Below are 17,380 nucleotides of genomic sequence, written 5' to 3'. Positions count from 1 at the left end.
GGCACGTTTGAGCTCGGCATAAAGCCAGAATGCCTACCGCCACTGCCACCATTTCCAGGACCCCCATCGACATAGCGCCTCTCCATTACCATACCCATCACCAGATCTGGGCCATAACATTCTACCAGCCTTCGTCTCTTACAAGGGTAACCCGCATGTGATTTACATTTACAATTTGATAAAGTTTCCAATCGTTTCAAGATCTGCTCAGGAAAGCATTTAGAAAGTGCACTTGCACAGATACATTGGGCACAATCATTGATGTTACACATGTAGCATTATGAAAAATATGAACAATAGTTGTCGCATTAGGACAAGTTGCATTTCTCCAGAAAAATACAATGGCCTAGTCGTGATTCTAGAAACAGGAACCATCAAGTGACCATGTCCTGTTCAAATACTGAAAAGAGGCTTTTGCCACTCATCATAGTCCATACCAATGTCCAAATGCTTTAAATGGGTCCTTTTTTCTCTGTTAGCTTCATGATGAAAACTCATGGGTCCGGAAGGTTGATGCAGCAGGTCTGTTGAGAAACTGGAAATCTCGAACCAACTGTTTTCTTTCTTTTTTTGGGCTGTAGATTCGATGACATCAAGGGTCAGGAACACTGATTTAGGAGATCTCACTCAAACTGGCTTAGGTAGGCTCCCATGGTCTCAGGTCCAGTTTTTCTCTGCTCCATGCATCTCACTAAATGGTCTGACAGCTGCCGAAGCTTTATTCTTTTCCTGCAAGAAAACACAAACATGCCCTCGACCCCAAATTAGGGTCTTCTCCACTGTCTAGTGTATGGATGTCTCCATTTGACCTGAGCAATGGTTGCTCAAGTTCCATCATGCCAGAATCTGTCTGAAACTCACTGGCATTCACATTATAAAATTTTTAAATGAGGAGTGTATTATTTGATGAGTCATGTGGGGACTGGGGGCATTATTTCTCCTTTTTTATTTTCTAAAAAAATTTTTTTTGAACTGTTGAAGCTGGGCCATAACAGTAGAAGGATTTGTCTACCCTCCTTGGTTAACTATCTAGGTAAATTGGGCTTATTACTTAGATTATTTGTAGATGTCCATTAAAAAGGACATATCCTTTGAATATTTCCCAAAAACTTCTGAAAAATCACTCAAAGATTGTAAACTATACTGTGTCCAAATAACTTTTTGAAAATTATTTGAAGTCTGTGAGCAGTCTTTCCCAATCTAACCTGTAGAGCTCTCACTAGCTGACAAGGCCTCATTTGCATCTTAAATTTTTCTGTTAAAACATTAACAGACTGGCTGGATGTTCCTTTTGGCTATATTTAACGCAATCTAGGTAGCTTCTTAACTATTTTTGAAGGGATTTAAGTATCCTTTTAATCATATAAGCAGTTCACACTCACACATTCGCAATCACATTTCATACATACCGGTGTGGCCACACCATACATTCAGAACATACATGCATCTTTCAGTCATCCTTTTTCCCTAGGTCATGATTAGTCTGTTGCAATGAAGCTTCCTTAATTGAAATCTATGTAAAAGAACAACTCCAGCCAATCCTTGAACTAAAAAGGTTAAAAAGTCCTATATGTTTTTATCATTCCTCCATTTGAGCTACAGTCATGGGGTACAGCCGTACCTACTCCTTGTAACTCTGTAGATGCAAGGTAGAGAGGCCAGGATTTTGGCCAAAAGTTTTTAGAGATGACTCACAAAATAGAACTTAAATGTAAACAAAATTTTCCATTCCATATACCTTTGTCTTTGTCTTTTTCTTTAATTAATACCAGTACCAATTTTTTTTTTTTGAGTCAGGGTTTCTCTGTATTGTTTGGAGGCTGTCCTGGGACTTGCATAAAGGTGTGTTGGGATTAAAAGCGTATGCCGCTGGGAATCTCTTGGATTCCCCTACTTCCTGACCCTGGTATCAGGCTTAGGAGGGGGAAACTCAGAATGTCTAGTTTTTGACTTTTTAATCTCATTGGCAGCAGCTGCTTCCAATGTATTATTGGTGTTATAAAAATTGATGAACAGGGAGCTGGAATGACTAACTGGCGTTAATATGGGGGGGGAATCCTCACCAACGCCCATATTTCCCTTACCTGGGTGTTCAGCAATGGTTGGATCATCTTTATCATGGTGAGCATTACTAGTATCCGGAGTAGTATTGGGGTCGACATGCCTGATGCACCGCTCGGGGACCCAAATGGGCTTCTCACTTCCTGGAGGGAAAACACAAACAGCCCCTCGGACCCTAGCTAGTAGGGGAGTGGGTGGTTGCCATTTTCCTGTAATCAAATCCTTCCATCTGACCCATCCCAAGGATTGGGAGGGTTTGTTCCAATGTCTCTCCATAGCAGACAAATTATTATGGTCTATGGTCAAAAAATTTAAAATGTAAAGTATGGTGGATAACTGAATATTGGGGGAGGTAACATACTCCCCCTTTTTTATTTTCTTAAAATACTGTTTGAGAGTGGCATGGGTGCGCTCCACAATAGCCTGTCCCGTGGGGTTGTGAGGAATACCAAAAGAATGGACAATGTGATGTTCCCTGCAAAAGGCAGCAAAGCGATTGCTGGCATAGGCAGGGCCATTGTCCGTTTTTAGGGCATCGGGTACGCCCATGTAGGCAAAGGCCTGCAGGCAATGAGAAATAACATCTTTAATCTTCTCTCCTGAGTGGAGAGAGGCAAAAATCAGTTTAGAATACATATCCACCGAGACATGCATGTATTTAAATTTCCTTGCCTGCGGCAGGTGAGTGACATCCATTTGCCAGAGATGGTTGGCCCTGAGGCCCCGGGGATTTACCCCCTCATTGGGAGAATTATGATAAGGGGCACAATCAGGGCACTGAGAGGTAATCTGTGTAGCTATGGATAAGGGGCACCCAGTGTGAAATTTAATGGAGCGGGCATTTAGATGATACCTCTCATGGAGCTGGTGGGCCAGCTGCTCCTGAGTAAATAAGACCCTAGGGCGGGTCAAGGAGTCAGCAATTTCATTGCCCTGGGCAAGGGGTCCTGGAAGGTTAGTATGTGCACGAATAAATCCCACATAAGCAGGGTGGATGCGCTGCCAAATAAGATGTTGGAGCTGAACTAATAAGGAACGAACCTGGGAGGTTGGAAGAACATATGGAGAAGTTTCTAAAGGTCTAACAATGTTGGCAACATAAACACTATCAGTATATAAATTAAAGGGCTCTCCCTCAAACATTTGGAAAGCCATCAAGCAAGCAAACAACTCGGCGGCTTGTGCTGACATCTGTCCTGTGGGTACCCTCTTCTGCACCTGAGAAGAAACCACCACCGCGAAACCCTTGGAGGAGCCATCTGTAAAGACTGAGCGAGCTCCAACTAGAGGGTTCTCCTTTAAAATCTTGGGAAAGATCACAGGGTGTTGTTTGAAAAAAGACATCAAGGGGCTGTTGGGATATTGGTTATCAAACTGTGCGCCTGTAGATGTAATAAACAGGGTCCATCCATCATGGAAGATCTGTAGATGTTCCACCTCCTCCTTACCATAAGGAAGGATAATTTTATCAGGACTCTTTCCAAAGGTTTGAATGCTAAACTTGTGTGCCTTCCACAACAATTGTAAAATGAGATCATAGTAAGGGGTCACTACCTTCTTAGGGGAGGCTGACAAATGTACCCAATAAATAGGACCAGTCTGCCAAAACACGGCAGTGGGCGAAAAGCTAGATGAAAGTACAACCAGAACAAGGGGCTGCCCATAATCTATACGCCAAAGGTGGGCTTGCTCTATACTTCTTAACAGCAATTGTAGGGCTTCCTGGCCTCTGGGGTAATCTGTCTAGGGGAAGTTGGAGCAGGATCTCCAGGAAGAATATCATAAAGCGCTTTAAGGGCCCCTGTTTTAATAGAAAGAGAAGGGCGAAACCATTGCACCTCTCCCAAGAATCTCTGCCAATCATGAAGTGTTTTTAAATTTGAACAATCAATTTGGAGTCTTTGTGGCCGGAGGCCAGTTTGTTGAATTTGATGACCCAAATAAGTATAAGGGGGTCTCTTTTGGATCTTTTCAGGAGCCAAAATAAATCCGCGGGCCTCCAGAAGTTCCTGTAGCTCTGCAAAGGCTATGTAACATTGTCTTTCTTCGGCCGCGGCCAAAAGAATATCATCCATGTAGTGGATAATGTAAAGATCAGGAAACTTACGTCTGAGGGGATCTAAACAGGCAGCTACATAAATCTGGCATATAGTTGGACTATTAGCCATCCCTTGGGGAGCACCACCCATTGGAAGCGAAGGGCAGGCTCCCTAAAGTTAATCGCAGGAAGGCTAAACGCAAACCGAGGACTATCTTGAGAATGCAAGGGAATAGAAAAGAAGCAATCCTTCAAGTCAATAACAATCAAATGCCAGTCTTTAGGAATGGCCACAGGCACGGGCAAGCCAGGCTGCAGAGCCCCCATAGGCTGCATGGTCGCATTCACGGCCCTCAAGTCTTATAGTAACCTCCATTTCCCTGAAGATTTTTTTATTACAAATATAGGGGTATTCCAAGGGGACGTGGAAGGAACCAAATGACCTGCCTCCAATTGTTCTTGAACTAGCTGGTGAGCCGCCCTTAGTTTCTCCACTGGTAAGGGCCACTGTTCCACCCATACCGGATCATCTGACAGCCATGTGATGGGTATGGGGGCTGGCGGCGCAACAGTGACCCTCATCAAAAATGGCCAAAACCCTTCCTATCCCCTGGGGCCCTGGTCTCCAAAAGGAGGGGTGCCACAGGGCAAACCTCTCCCTGTTCTAGTTTACCTAGTTCCCTCCCCGGGCTCCAGCCCCTCCCTTGTATCATCTGGGGGCCCCTGCTTTTGGACTTGGGTGCCTGAGTGGTGAGGACCACTCCCATTTCTTGCATGAGGTCCCGTCCCCAGAGGTTAATAGGGAGGCCAGGCAAAACATATGGCTGGAAAAGCCCTGTGTGGCCCTCAGAGTCTTGCCACTTTAGGATTCTGAGGCTTTTTTTGGGGCACAGCCTGTCCTATTCCCTGGAGGGTCACTGTCCCTTCCTCTTTCGGCCAGGCGGGGGGCCAGAATTTATCTGAGAGGACAGAGAAATCTGCCCCAGAATCTAAGACGCCCCTAAAGGACTTGCCTTCTATCTTTAATGTAAGCTGGGGGCGGTTCTCCATAGTGGCTACCCAAAATGCTGCCGGGCCGGTACTTCCAAAACCTTGGTTGCCCCTTTTCTCTTTAATTTTTCTAGCCTCACAAGGAGCTGTAGGGAGAAGGAGTATCTGAGCAATCCGTTCTCCTGCAGGGATGGCAACAACCCCACTGCCCACTGATGTCATTATTTTAATCTCCCCCTCACTATCCTGGTCTATAACACCGGGGTGTACCTGGATGCCTCGAAGAATAGTACTGGACCGTCCCAAAAGTAGTCCGACCGTGCCTGGGGGCAATGGCCCATGCACCCCAGTAGGGAGGGCCTGGATCCCCATTTCCGGTGTTAGGATTGCCCGGGCAGAGGGAGCGAGGTCCAATCCTGCACTCCCTGAGGTGGCTCTAAGGAGGTCTGAGATATGAAGGGGTTGCTCTGGGGGAGAAAATGAGTCCTGCCACTGCCCAGAGCAGGGGTCATTGCCCCGTACACATTGGTTTTGGGGCCCTGGGGCGGGGCCCTCCTCCCGTTTCCCTGATTATTATTAGCAGAAAGGAAATTTCCCTCCCTGTCAGTTTTAGAGTAGCAGTTATTGGCCCAATGATATCCCCTTCGACAACGGGGGGCATAAACCAGGTCTCTTGAGACCCGTAGTACTATTTTGAGGGCACTCTCTACGGAAGTGTCCCTCTATACCGCAGCTAAAACATGTTTTTCTCCCTCCCAGAGTAGGTCTTTCTTTCCCCACTTGGGGCCGAATAGCAGCAGCTAACACTTGGCCCTGGATGAAGTTCCCATCAATGTCCCTACAGATCCGGATATAGTCATTTAGACTTTTATTGCGATAGGGGCGAAGGGCTTCCTTACAATATTTATTTGCATTTTCAAATGCCATCTGCTTTATGACTGGCATCGCAGGCCCAATGCCCCCAAATATTCTTTCTGCTACCTGACTGAGATGGTCTATGAAGTCTTGAAAAGGTTCAGAGGGTCCTTGAAGGACTTTGGACAGATGATCCCCTCCTTCCTTGGAAGGCAATGCTTTCCAAGCCCCTTGGGCCGCTGCTGCCACTTGGGCATAGACTGCGATGTCATATTGCATTTGTTGCTGAATGGTGGCGTATTGACCACTCCCGGTAAGCATCTCCACATTTCTCTGGGGCTGTCCGGCCTGTGCATTCCTTTGGGCTGTCTGGCTGCATCTTTCCTGAAACTCACCTCTCCAAATCAAATAATCTCCCCCCGACAGAGCTGCTCTGCAAAGCTGCTGCCAATCGCCAGGTGTCAAATTAAGAGACGCAAAAGATTCCATTAAGGAAAGTGTAAAGGGAGCCTGTGCTCCATAATTTAAAGTTGCCTCTTTAAGTTGTTTTATATCCTTAAAATTTAAAGGGTTATGATGCCGAATGACCTGTCCAGAATTGTTCGGATCTGGAACTTCCATTACTGGGGCCACCACTGGGCAGCATTGGACCCCTCCTCTGGGTCTTCCCTCCAGGTCCAAGAAGGACTGGGTTATCTCATAGGAGGAGTCCCTTTTTTCAGAGTATGGGGAAGGGTTTCTCTCCCTGTCCTGTCTTTCCTTAATTAGAATCTTTTTTAGTTCTTTTTTAAGGGCCGCGATCTCAGCAAGTAACCGTTCCTTTTCAGACTGTGACGAGTCTGAGTCTGAGCTACTTCCATTTTCTAGGTCTGATAGAGAAGGATATAACCGATTCTGACCGGAGTCCTTCTTTTTGGGTCGCGCCCGGAGATGTCTACCCGTTTTTTTGTTGTTACTAAGAGACTCCTCCTCATCCTCACTAACAATGGAGCCTCTAGTTTCAATCACGGTCTCTTCATCATCACTCTCTGCCCCTGAACTCAAGGAGGCTTGAGTCTCAGTCTCTTGTAACTCTAAAAAGCCTCTTTTGTGTCCTGAACTACCTGGCGGTGACGAACCTTATCTGTCAAAAGTGCTCCCTCACTAATCTCCATAAGGAGAATGTCGTAGGGGGCAAGGACTCAGATCCCTCTTTTCGTAAAAGTCTATGAAGATCACGGCGAACCTCCTCCCAATCTGGAATATTTAAGCTTCCCCCAGTAATGAACCATGGACTGGCTCGTTCGATCGATTTTAGAAAGCCTTCTAGGGTTTTAGACTTGACTGCAGTCCCATGTTCTTTAAGTAACTTTTTTAGTTGATACTGCAATGATTCTAGCTTCCCGGAACTATTCCCCATAGTTTCTTAACCCCGTCCACTTACCTCGCTTTCACGATCTCGGTGGGACCTCCAATTGTCACGACTGCTGCGCGGCCTGTGTCCGAGAACGTGCGGAGGGTGTCGGGTATTGATAACACAGAGACTCGTTCAATGATATAAAGAGAACTTTAAACAGGCTCCAAAAAGGTTCAAGAAAAACTTCCTAAGAAAGGCTCCCACCAGAGAAGCCTCTGCTCTCTCCTCTCCCCTGGCTGGTCCTGCTCTGACACCAGAGGTGGATGTGTGTGGGTTTTTGAAGGTGCGGTTAGTCTCTGGACAAGGTCGAGGTCAGGGCGGTTTCCGTGGGAAGGCCTTTCCCAGGAACTTATTGTATCATTTTTAGTAAACAGGTTTTTACTAAACATTGTCTTACAGCTGCCTACTCCCAGGCAGAAGGGGAAGTGGCCAGGAACTTATTGTATCGTTTTTAGTAAACATGTTTTTACTAAACATTGTCTTATAGCTGCCTACTCCCAGGCAGAAGGGGAAGTGGGTCTCTGCTCAAGGTCTGGTGTTCCCACACTTAGGTTCGTATTGCTGTGATAAAGACCAGAAGCAGTTTGGGGAGGAGAGGGTTTATTGGCGCACATCTCCCCAGCCACAGTCCACTGAGAGAAGCTGAAACAGGAACTGAAGGCAGGAACTGAAGCAGAAACCGTGGAGGGGTGCTGCTTACTGGCTTGCTCTCCGTGGCTTGCTCAGCCTGCTTTCTTATAGAACCCAGGACCACCTGCTGAGGATGGCACCACCTGCAGTGGGTTGGGCCCTCCCACACCAATCATTAGTCGAGCAAATGCCTTGCAGACTTGCCTACAGCCAATCTCATAGAGGCATTTTCTTAACTGAGGTTTTCTCTTCCTGGATGATACCAGCTTGTGTCACATGGAGAAAAACCAAGGAGCACATGGTCCTTCCTCCTTGTCTCTTCCTCCGCCTCAGTGTTCCTACTTCCTGACCGCTGGTCCTGTATTTCCACCTGCCCTTCTCTTCTGCCTCAGCTCATTATCACTTACATGCTCAACCCTGAGTTCCCAAGAGAGAATGTGATTGGCTCAGTGCACTGCAGAGTTCATCTACATATTGGCTGCCTTTTGGTCAAGTGGTTTCTACTAAGTCAATTAACTGTGTCTAATGACTCAGAGTCACATGGCACAAACGTTGCTTCAGGCCTTAGGGATTTGGGGTTGACTGATACAGCTGTCACTTAGTGCTCATCCCAGGACTGAGGCAAGGTGTCACCTTTGCAGCTGATTAAAAGAAAAAAGGATTTATTTTTATTTTATGTATATAGGTGTTTGCACATATGTACGAGTGGTATGTGTGCACAGTGCCTGTGGAGGCCGGAAGAGAGCACTAGATACCCTGAAACTGGAATTCCAGATGGTTGTGAGCTGCCATGTGGTTTCTGGGAACTGGCCCCAGATCCTCTGCAGGAGCAACAAGTGCCCTTAGCTGTGGAGTGGTCTGCAGTCCCCTGAAACTGGTCTTACTGTTGGGGGGGATGGTCACGGTGACTGTTCCAGCAGACTTCTGTGGGCTCCTCAGAAAGACTCCTCTGGGGCCAGCTGCGGTTCGTGGGCAGGGCCACAGTGCTTTTGCTAGGTTGCAGATGGGCCTCCCACTGATGGCTGTCTGCAGACAGCGTGTCCATTACAGCCCTGATCAGGATACAAGATGGTCAGATACTATCTTGCTCCAGCATCGAGAGAATAATTTTCTTTGGCACAGGTTTCTTAGTGTCTCACGTCAGTGCCCAAGCTCCCCAAACCCAAGGTACCCAGATCCAGTTTCAAAGGGCGGGTGTCGTGATTGCATTCCTCCCCAGTGTGGCACAAGGTGAAGGGGACAGACACATCGGAGGCTTCTAAAGGACCTAAGCCAATAACGGAGGGGAAGAGAAAGAGAAAAAGCAAATACAAGAAACAAACAAAAGCTCCACTGTCAAATGAGAAAAAGCCACGGAGAGGGCTCAAAAAGTAGAGGTGCCCGCCGCCAAGTCTGTTGACCCGAGTTTAGTCCCTGGGACCCACATGGTGGAAGGAGCGAACCAACTCCCAAAAGTTGTATCCTGACCGGCACATATGTACCACAGCATTGGTGCACGAGTGTCTGCACGCAGTACATACAAAAAGCTTTAAAGATAGATGAAAACACAGACTTTCAGGTAAAATGGCTTCTACGCAAAGAAAATAAAGAGGTTCTGATTAAGGTTTCAACTCAAGTATATTCTAATTCTAAATTCATGTGCATTTAATAGTCTCAAAGTAGATCATGAGTTCTTGGCCACTTATGGGGGGAAATGGACAATTTACACGTCTTTGAGGCAGGAGAGAGAGCTCAGTAGTTAAGAGCACTGGCTGCTTTTCCAGAGGACCTGAGTTTGGCTTCCAGCACATACATGGCTGCTCACAACCATCTATAACTCCAGTTTAGAGGATCCAACACCCTTTTCTATCCTCCATTAGCACTGAACACACAGACAAACACCCATACACATATAAAAAATCTTAAAACATGCATATCTTCTAGGAACGGATAAAGCAACACAAAGATACAGAGAATTTGAACAAAATTTGGCAAGAAATAGTTTCAACATATGTGTGTAATATTACTGTGAAATACAAATTCTAACTATATACATAGACATATTTATAAAAATTGGTGATACCCTGGTGTGGTGATTTGAATAAAAATGGTCCCCATAGACTCATATTTAAATACTTGGTTATTAGGGATTGGTACTACTCAAGAGGGGTTAGAGGGTGCGGCCTTGTTGGAAGAAGCGTGTCCCTGGAGAGTAGGCTCTGAGTTTCAAAAGCACAACCAAGTCCAGTGTCACATTCTCTCCCTGATGCCTGTGGATCCTGATGTAGAACTTTCACCCACTTCTCCTGCACCACGTCTGCCTGTGGGCTGCCGTGCTTCCCGCCATGACAACAATGAACTAAATCTCTGAACTCTAAGCAAGCTCCAATAAAATGTTTTTCTTTATAAGAGTTTCAGTGGTCATAGGATCTCTTCACAGCAAGAGAACACTGACTATGACACCTGTGGCCTTGGTGTTACAAATGGCTCTGTGTGTGTGTGTGTGTGTGTGTGTGTGTGTGTGTGCTCTTTTCTGAGAGAGTTCACAGAGAGACAAGATCCAACTCTTAGTGTTGGGGATCTGAGTTTCAGAGGCTCACAAGCTGAGTTTTCAAGCCCAGAGGCAGATAGCTCTAAACTTTCAGATTCAGAAGCTTATGACTGCAAGCTTCCAGAGGCTTGGTTACTGCTGTGAGCTCAGTGGGCCACAGCCAGCAGCTAGTGCCACAGTTTCTGAGTGACACTGGTCGGGACCTTTGACTTGTTTATCCCTGGTGGCTCCACTGTACTTTCTAGCAATTAGGAAAGTTCTCAAAGGCTCGACTTCCACAAATGACTCTTCAAAATAGCTTGCCTTTCATAATAGCTCAGCTTCTCTGCTGTCTCTTGCCTTCTCAACACTACTGCATCATAAAATCTTATTTATTTATTTTGAGACAAGACCTCAAAAATGTAGCCATGGTCGACCTGGAACTTACAGAGATTTTCCTGATTCTGCTTCCTGTGTGTTGGAACTAAAGGTGTGCACCACCATGATCACCTTGCTGCCTGAGGCATTTTGAAGTTTCTGCCTTCTCTAGAATGCCTTAAACTCTTCTGCCCCTTGGAGTCAGATCTCAGAACTTCAGGAGTCAGGGTCCGAAGTCCGCCCCGTGCTGTAAGGCTCTGAGCCACAGGTGTAGAGATCTGCTGACTCTGCAGAACTCTTCAGCTGCCTCCTCACTGCTATGGCTGCTGGTGTCGCTGTAAGCCCCAGTGTTCTGCCTGTTTTTGTAGTCAGCCCAGCATGCAGTTCCTGTGTTAAAGAGGCCATCCAGGAGACTTTATTATGGGAGGGAGAAAGGCCTCCTAACTGTCCTGAAAAGCTGGGAAAACAGGCTATTTCTGTAGCCAGAAAAGGGGCAAGGTACATATAGATGCCTCAAAATTCTCACCCTTTACGAAAGGTACCCAGTCTCAATCACTGTCCCAGCATAAGGACAAGTCACAAGCTTTCTGGGAGACCCCAGGAGCAGAGCCTTCTGTAGTGGCAGCAGTGGCTCCAGCAGCTGAGGTTGCAGTGCTCCTCATATCCAGAGTGTAGCTTCTTCAAGTCACCATGTGTCTGGACTGCCATATTGTGGTGACCAGTCACCCAGAGAGGGCTGCTTGGATGACAACCCCCCACCTGTCTTAGAGTTCCTATTGCTGTGAAGTGACACTGTGACCATTGCAACTCTTATGAGGAAAACATTTAATTGAGGTGGCTTATGGTTCAGAGGTTTAGTCCGTTATCATCACGGCAGAACATGGTGTCATGCAGGCAGACATGGTGTTGGAGAAGGAGCTAAGCATTCTACATTTTGATCCACAGGCAACAGGAAGTGAACTGAGACACTGGGCATGGCTTCAGCATATATGAGCCTTCAAAGCTTGCCTCTACAGCGACACACTTACCCCAAGGCCACACCTACTCCAACAAAGCCACACCTCCTAATAGTGCCACTCCCTATGAGCTTACAGGGGCAATTACATACCACCCAAAGTAGCTGGTACAAAGAAGTTGTCAATCAAACAGTAAGATGTGCCAGGCTGCCAACAGCCTAAATTATCTGAAAGAAAAGTACACATAAACAGTGCTCACAATAGCAGCTTATAATTAACAATAACATTCCTAGCAGTATTTGACAGTGCTTACTTAGCTCCTAGCTGAATACCCTTATGGAATGTTGGGTTATCCTGTTTGTCTCAGACTGATGTCATGGTTTAGAGGTTAAAGGCACCTGCTACCAAGCCTGACGACTTGAGTTCAATTCCTGGGAATGTTGCATAACAGTTTTCTCTGAAATTGAAACATTTCATCCAACAGGGAAGTTCTTTAAGCAGGCAGGTCAACAATTTAAAATAGCTTCAAGCCAACTGAGAGATGGCTCAGCAGTTAAGAGCACTGGCTGTTCTTCCAGAGGACCTGGGTTCAACTCCCAGCACCCACATGGCAGCTCACAACTGCTTGTAACTCTGCCTCGAGAGGACTGACACCCTCACACAGACATACATGCAGTCAAAATACCAGTATACATAAAAAATCATTAAAAACAAAATGAGCTTCAGGAAGTCCCAGAAACTGATCAGATTCACTAGGTCCCTCCCTCCCAGAGCAAGCAATAAAGCTATTGAGAGTCACTCAGACTCTGAGACCAGACCAGTGTCACATACTCCCTGTTACCTTCTGATCAAGATGTAGCCAGCACCATGTTTGTCTGTAACCTGCAATCCCAACTAAATGTTTTCATTGTAAGAGTTGCTATGGTCAGGATGCCTCTTTTCAGCAATAGAAACCCTAAGTCATTTGTTTTTAATAAAAAAAACAATACTCTTTCTCTTTTTCTTTTCTCTCCATCCCTTCTTACCTCCCTCCCTCCCTCCCTCCCTCTCTCCCTCCCTTCCTCTCTCCCTTTTCTTTTTTGTTTTTGAGACAGGGCTTCTCTGTGTAGTCCTAGCTGTCCTGGAACTTGCTCTGTAGACCAGGCTGGCCTAGAACTCAGAGATCCACCTGCCTCTGCCTCCAGGTGCTGGTATTAAGTCATGTGCCACCACTGCCCAGTGAGGAGACAGAACCAAATTGGTCTCTCATCTGACTATGCTCTCTCTTGCCTCCCAAACCTGCTTAGGGCCTGTAGTATGAAACAGAAAGACAGCCCCCCTGGGATTGCAGAACTGAATTTGTCCCCTGTTGTGGCAAAGTGACCTGAGTGATCACAGTCACAGCTCGGTGGGTTTCTGCTTGGTCATGACAGTTGTTGACATTTTTGAGTGAGTTCAGCTTAGTTACCCCTTCAGGTAGTAGTGGGACCCACTTCAGAATGACTTGCAGCACACACAGAGAACCCATTAAATAAGTGCTCGTCACTGGGACACAGGGCTGGGTGTGGCACTATGTTCTGGATGTGGATGAAGACAGGATCCTCAGTCCTTTGTTTGCTCAAGGCAGGATTCTATTGCTCACATTAGCACCAAGCAGCTTGAAATCCAACCCAGAGGCTGCCTCTGTTAGAATCCAGACCAGCCTGCTCTTCTCCCCAGTCTTACAGGCACTGACAGGCACCCTACTCAGGACCCTGTCTGTGTGTCTGACAGGGTGTCCACGTGGGAATGATTCTCCAAATAAGCTTCAGACTTCCAACAGTCCATCTCAGTGTCCCCCTTGTACCTCTTATCTGAGTCTCATTCAAGAGAATCTGTAAAGTCACCCCCCATACATTTGGCCCCAGCAGGGGTGGCAAGACTCTCTAGGATATTTTAGCCAATCCCCTTTTCATGGCTAATCTTCCTTTTACCAGGAGAGGTCATTTCTAGGCTCCAATCACGCAAATTATCAAGACCTTAGTTTTTCTTAGGAAAACTCATTTCCCAAATTCAGTGCTGCTGCTGCGAGGGCCAGCAGCTAAGGGCTTGATGGGAATCCAACGGAGTCAGTCTGAGGGAGTAAGGAAAACACACACACACACACACACACACACACACACACACACACACACACACACTTGATTTCCTTCTGACTTCTTTTTTTAAAATTATTTTTTTAAAGATTTATTTATTACATATACATGCCATAAGAGGGCACCAGATTGAATTACAGATGGTTGTGAGCCACCATGTGGTTGCTGGGAATTGAACTCAGGACCTCTGGTAGAGCAGTCTGTGCTCTTATCCTCTGAGCCATCTCTCCAGCCCCCTGACTTCTTTTTTATTCTACCCGTTCTTATTTTTCCTCTACATCTTTCCTGATGTTTTCATTCTCTCATTCTTGATGTTTTTCTTTCTAACTAACTTTATTCTTTCCCTTCCAGCTTATATACCCCAGCAAAATCTTCAAGCAATGTAAAAATCACATTGGTTATATTCTGTTTTTCAAGTGAATGGTTACAATGTAAAAAAGCAGGATGTTTTCCATAACCCTTACATGATTAAACATTTTGTGTGTTACAGGTGAAAAACAGTTTGTCCCAAGAACCCACATACATTCATGTCCAAGCAACTTGTTATAGATGAACAGAGTGTGCACAAGCAAGGGTATTTTTCTCAGCCAGTTTTTTTTTTTTTTGCTACAAGGCTGCACTTTGTGGTTACAAAGAAAGGACCAATAATTTTATTATTTATCTCAATAGGTATTCTTATAAGAAATCTTAGAAGAATCACAAATCTAAACTTTTGTATATGAAAAAGAACTAGTCAACTCTATTGTAAGCCCTCAGGGTACATATAATCATCGACAGTTTTTATATCACGAAGCTGTGGGCAGAAATGGACACAAGGAATTAATCATCATCCCATCCTAGCAAGAAAGGCACAGCAGCTAATAATAACTGGGCTGCTTTGTTCTTGGTCCCCGACCTTACCAAGTTCCTCACACAGCTAAGTGCCTTTCTAAAACTTTAGATTGTTTCTAAGTTGTTTTTTTTTTTTAACCTCAAAGCTATTATCAAGACATCTTAACCTTACCTGAAGTAATTTTAAGGCTTTGTTTCAGCTATGATACACATCAAAAGCTGTGAATACATCTTTCAACATCAAGATTTGGCTCCTGAGACTCAACTGTTTTCCTAATCCTTAACCTAAACTACAGTCCATGCACTTCCTTGAGTGAAGCTGATAGGTCCTAGCTGTGTGACACTTCCTTGTGTTTATTTTCAATCATCAAACTCTGTTTAAAATAACATTTATTATCATCAGTTGAACAGTACATCTTAAGAAGAAATCATCTTCATTATAACCCATGGATAAAAATGCCCAGTAGAATGAGGTATTTCCAAGAGATGAACATGCTACATTTAGGGCAGTGGGGCTCTTCCCACACCCACTCACAGCATGCTAGATACCAGAGAAAACCTGCAGGGCAAACATGCAAAGACACCGCAGTAGCTCATTCTGGGGATGAGGCTCTCAGGGCCTGCCTATCTGAGCTTCACTCATCAGGGTTTGTGTCCTGGTGGGCTGATCCCCTGAAGTCAGCGGCCGTCTGCCGATCCTCTGACATGGACATCAACATTCAGTGCCCTAATTTTAGACACATATCTAGTGACCAGAGATAAAGGTTTTCTTTCTAAAGGGGAGTGGGAAAAATGTAGCTCAGTGAAAAATTAAAAACACATTATCTTTCTAGAAATCACCTCTGTTAGCACCATGGCAGGTGTCTGTGCCCGGGGTGTTTCCCTCTGCTGGCAGCTGGGAAGTCCTCAGGAGACCATCTCAATTGCTGCTCCTTTGTGTGTCAGGCAGCAAGGGAATGTACAAAGTGACTTGGGGTATTTTCTTCAAGGAAAGAGGCCATCTGGGGATGCTCAGAGAACAAAGCAAACAGGGAGTGTGAAAATTGCTCTCTGCATATAAAATTATAAAATTGTTTATTTGTTTTAGTGACTCATTTTCATAAATCAAAATCTATATGTTCTTTCCTGTTTTGTTGGCATATAAACAATTTCCCCCATCGATCACAAGCCACAATGGTAAAACATACCACTTGTTTATCTTTGCGTTTCGGTTTCAGTACTGATTGTTTAGATATTGCCTACTTGAAACTCCTTTTCAATTAAAAAAAAAAGGACTAACATATTATTTGTCTCTGTGTGTGTGTGTGTGTGTGTGTGTGTGTGAGTTTATACGCACCACATGTGTGCAGGTGTCTGCTGAGGCTAGACAACATCAGATTCCTTGGAACTGGAGTTATAGACAGTTGTGAGCTGTCTGATGTGGGTGCTGGAAATCAAACCCAGGTTCTCAGTATACATTTCTAACTGCCGAGACTCCTCTCCATTCCATCCTTTTCAGTTTTTAAGGAAGAAACTCACCGTTTAGCAATCAGTCCTGGGCCCACAAAAGCATTATCAGACTTTTTATGCTCTGAAATGCCCTGCCCCTAGGATGTGAGATTGTGTCTCTTGGCCAGAGACAGCAGGTTCTTTACTCTGCTCTGAGTTGACCTTAGTGACTTCTTTATCAGTGTTTTCCAATTAGTGACTGGCACAGCTCACAGCTCTGGGCATGTCAAGGAGATTACAGAAGCACTATCAAGAGCTAGAGTCCAAAGTCCGTTCTAAGGAGAGTCTAGATTTTATTTCTAGCCTTAGTCCAGCCGTTGGGGGGCTGAGCTGCACCCCACTGAGTTGAGCCTGTTTGTCCTTGGAACTATTGTGAATCAGGGTTTGTAGGCTGGTGGGAGGGGTTCAGGTTGCTAAAGCTGCACTGCACCTTCATTTTCTAGATACTTGTTTTTACACTGTGTGTGTGTGTGTGTGTGTGTGTGTGTGTGTGCATGCGCGCGCGCGCGCGCGCACGCACTTCTGGCATGGCTCTCTGCACATTTGTGCATTTGTTCATGGAGTCACAGGCATTAGATCCCTGGAGCTAGAGTTCCGGGTAGATGTGAGCTGCCCAGTGTGGGTGCTGGGAACTGAGCTAGAATTCTCTGCAAGATCAGGGACTTCTTTTGAACCCCGAACCATCTCTTCAGCCTTATGCAGCACTTTTATGATTTTGGGTTACATTAAAAAAATTTTAAAGATTTTATTTATTATGTATACAGTATTCTGCCTGCATGTATTCCTACACACCAGAAGAGGGCACCAGACCTCATTACAGATGGTTGTGAGCTACCATGTGGGTGCTGAGAATTGAACTCAGGTCTTTTGGAAGAGCAGCCAGTGCCGTTAACCGCTGAGCCATCTCTCCAGTCCTGGATTACATTTTTTTTTTTTTTGAGACAGGGTCTTTTTCTCTCTCTGTAGCCTTGCTTGTTCTGAAATTCACTACATATACCAGGCTGGCTTTGAACTTACACCTGCCTCTGCCACTATAACTTGTTACTACTTTTACTGGAGTACAAACATGTTAGAGAAAATAGGAGAGAGCCAGGATTACAGAGATGAGCAGAGGTGTTCATCCCTTAGCTGAGT

This window comes from Mesocricetus auratus, unplaced genomic scaffold (genome assembly GCF_017639785.1).
Source record: "Mesocricetus auratus isolate SY011 unplaced genomic scaffold, BCM_Maur_2.0 Super-Scaffold_4256, whole genome shotgun sequence".
In the NCBI taxonomy this organism is placed as follows: domain Eukaryota; kingdom Metazoa; phylum Chordata; class Mammalia; order Rodentia; family Cricetidae; genus Mesocricetus; species Mesocricetus auratus.
The sequence above is the reverse complement of the archived record's forward strand: the minus strand, read 5'-3'. Positions refer to the sequence as shown.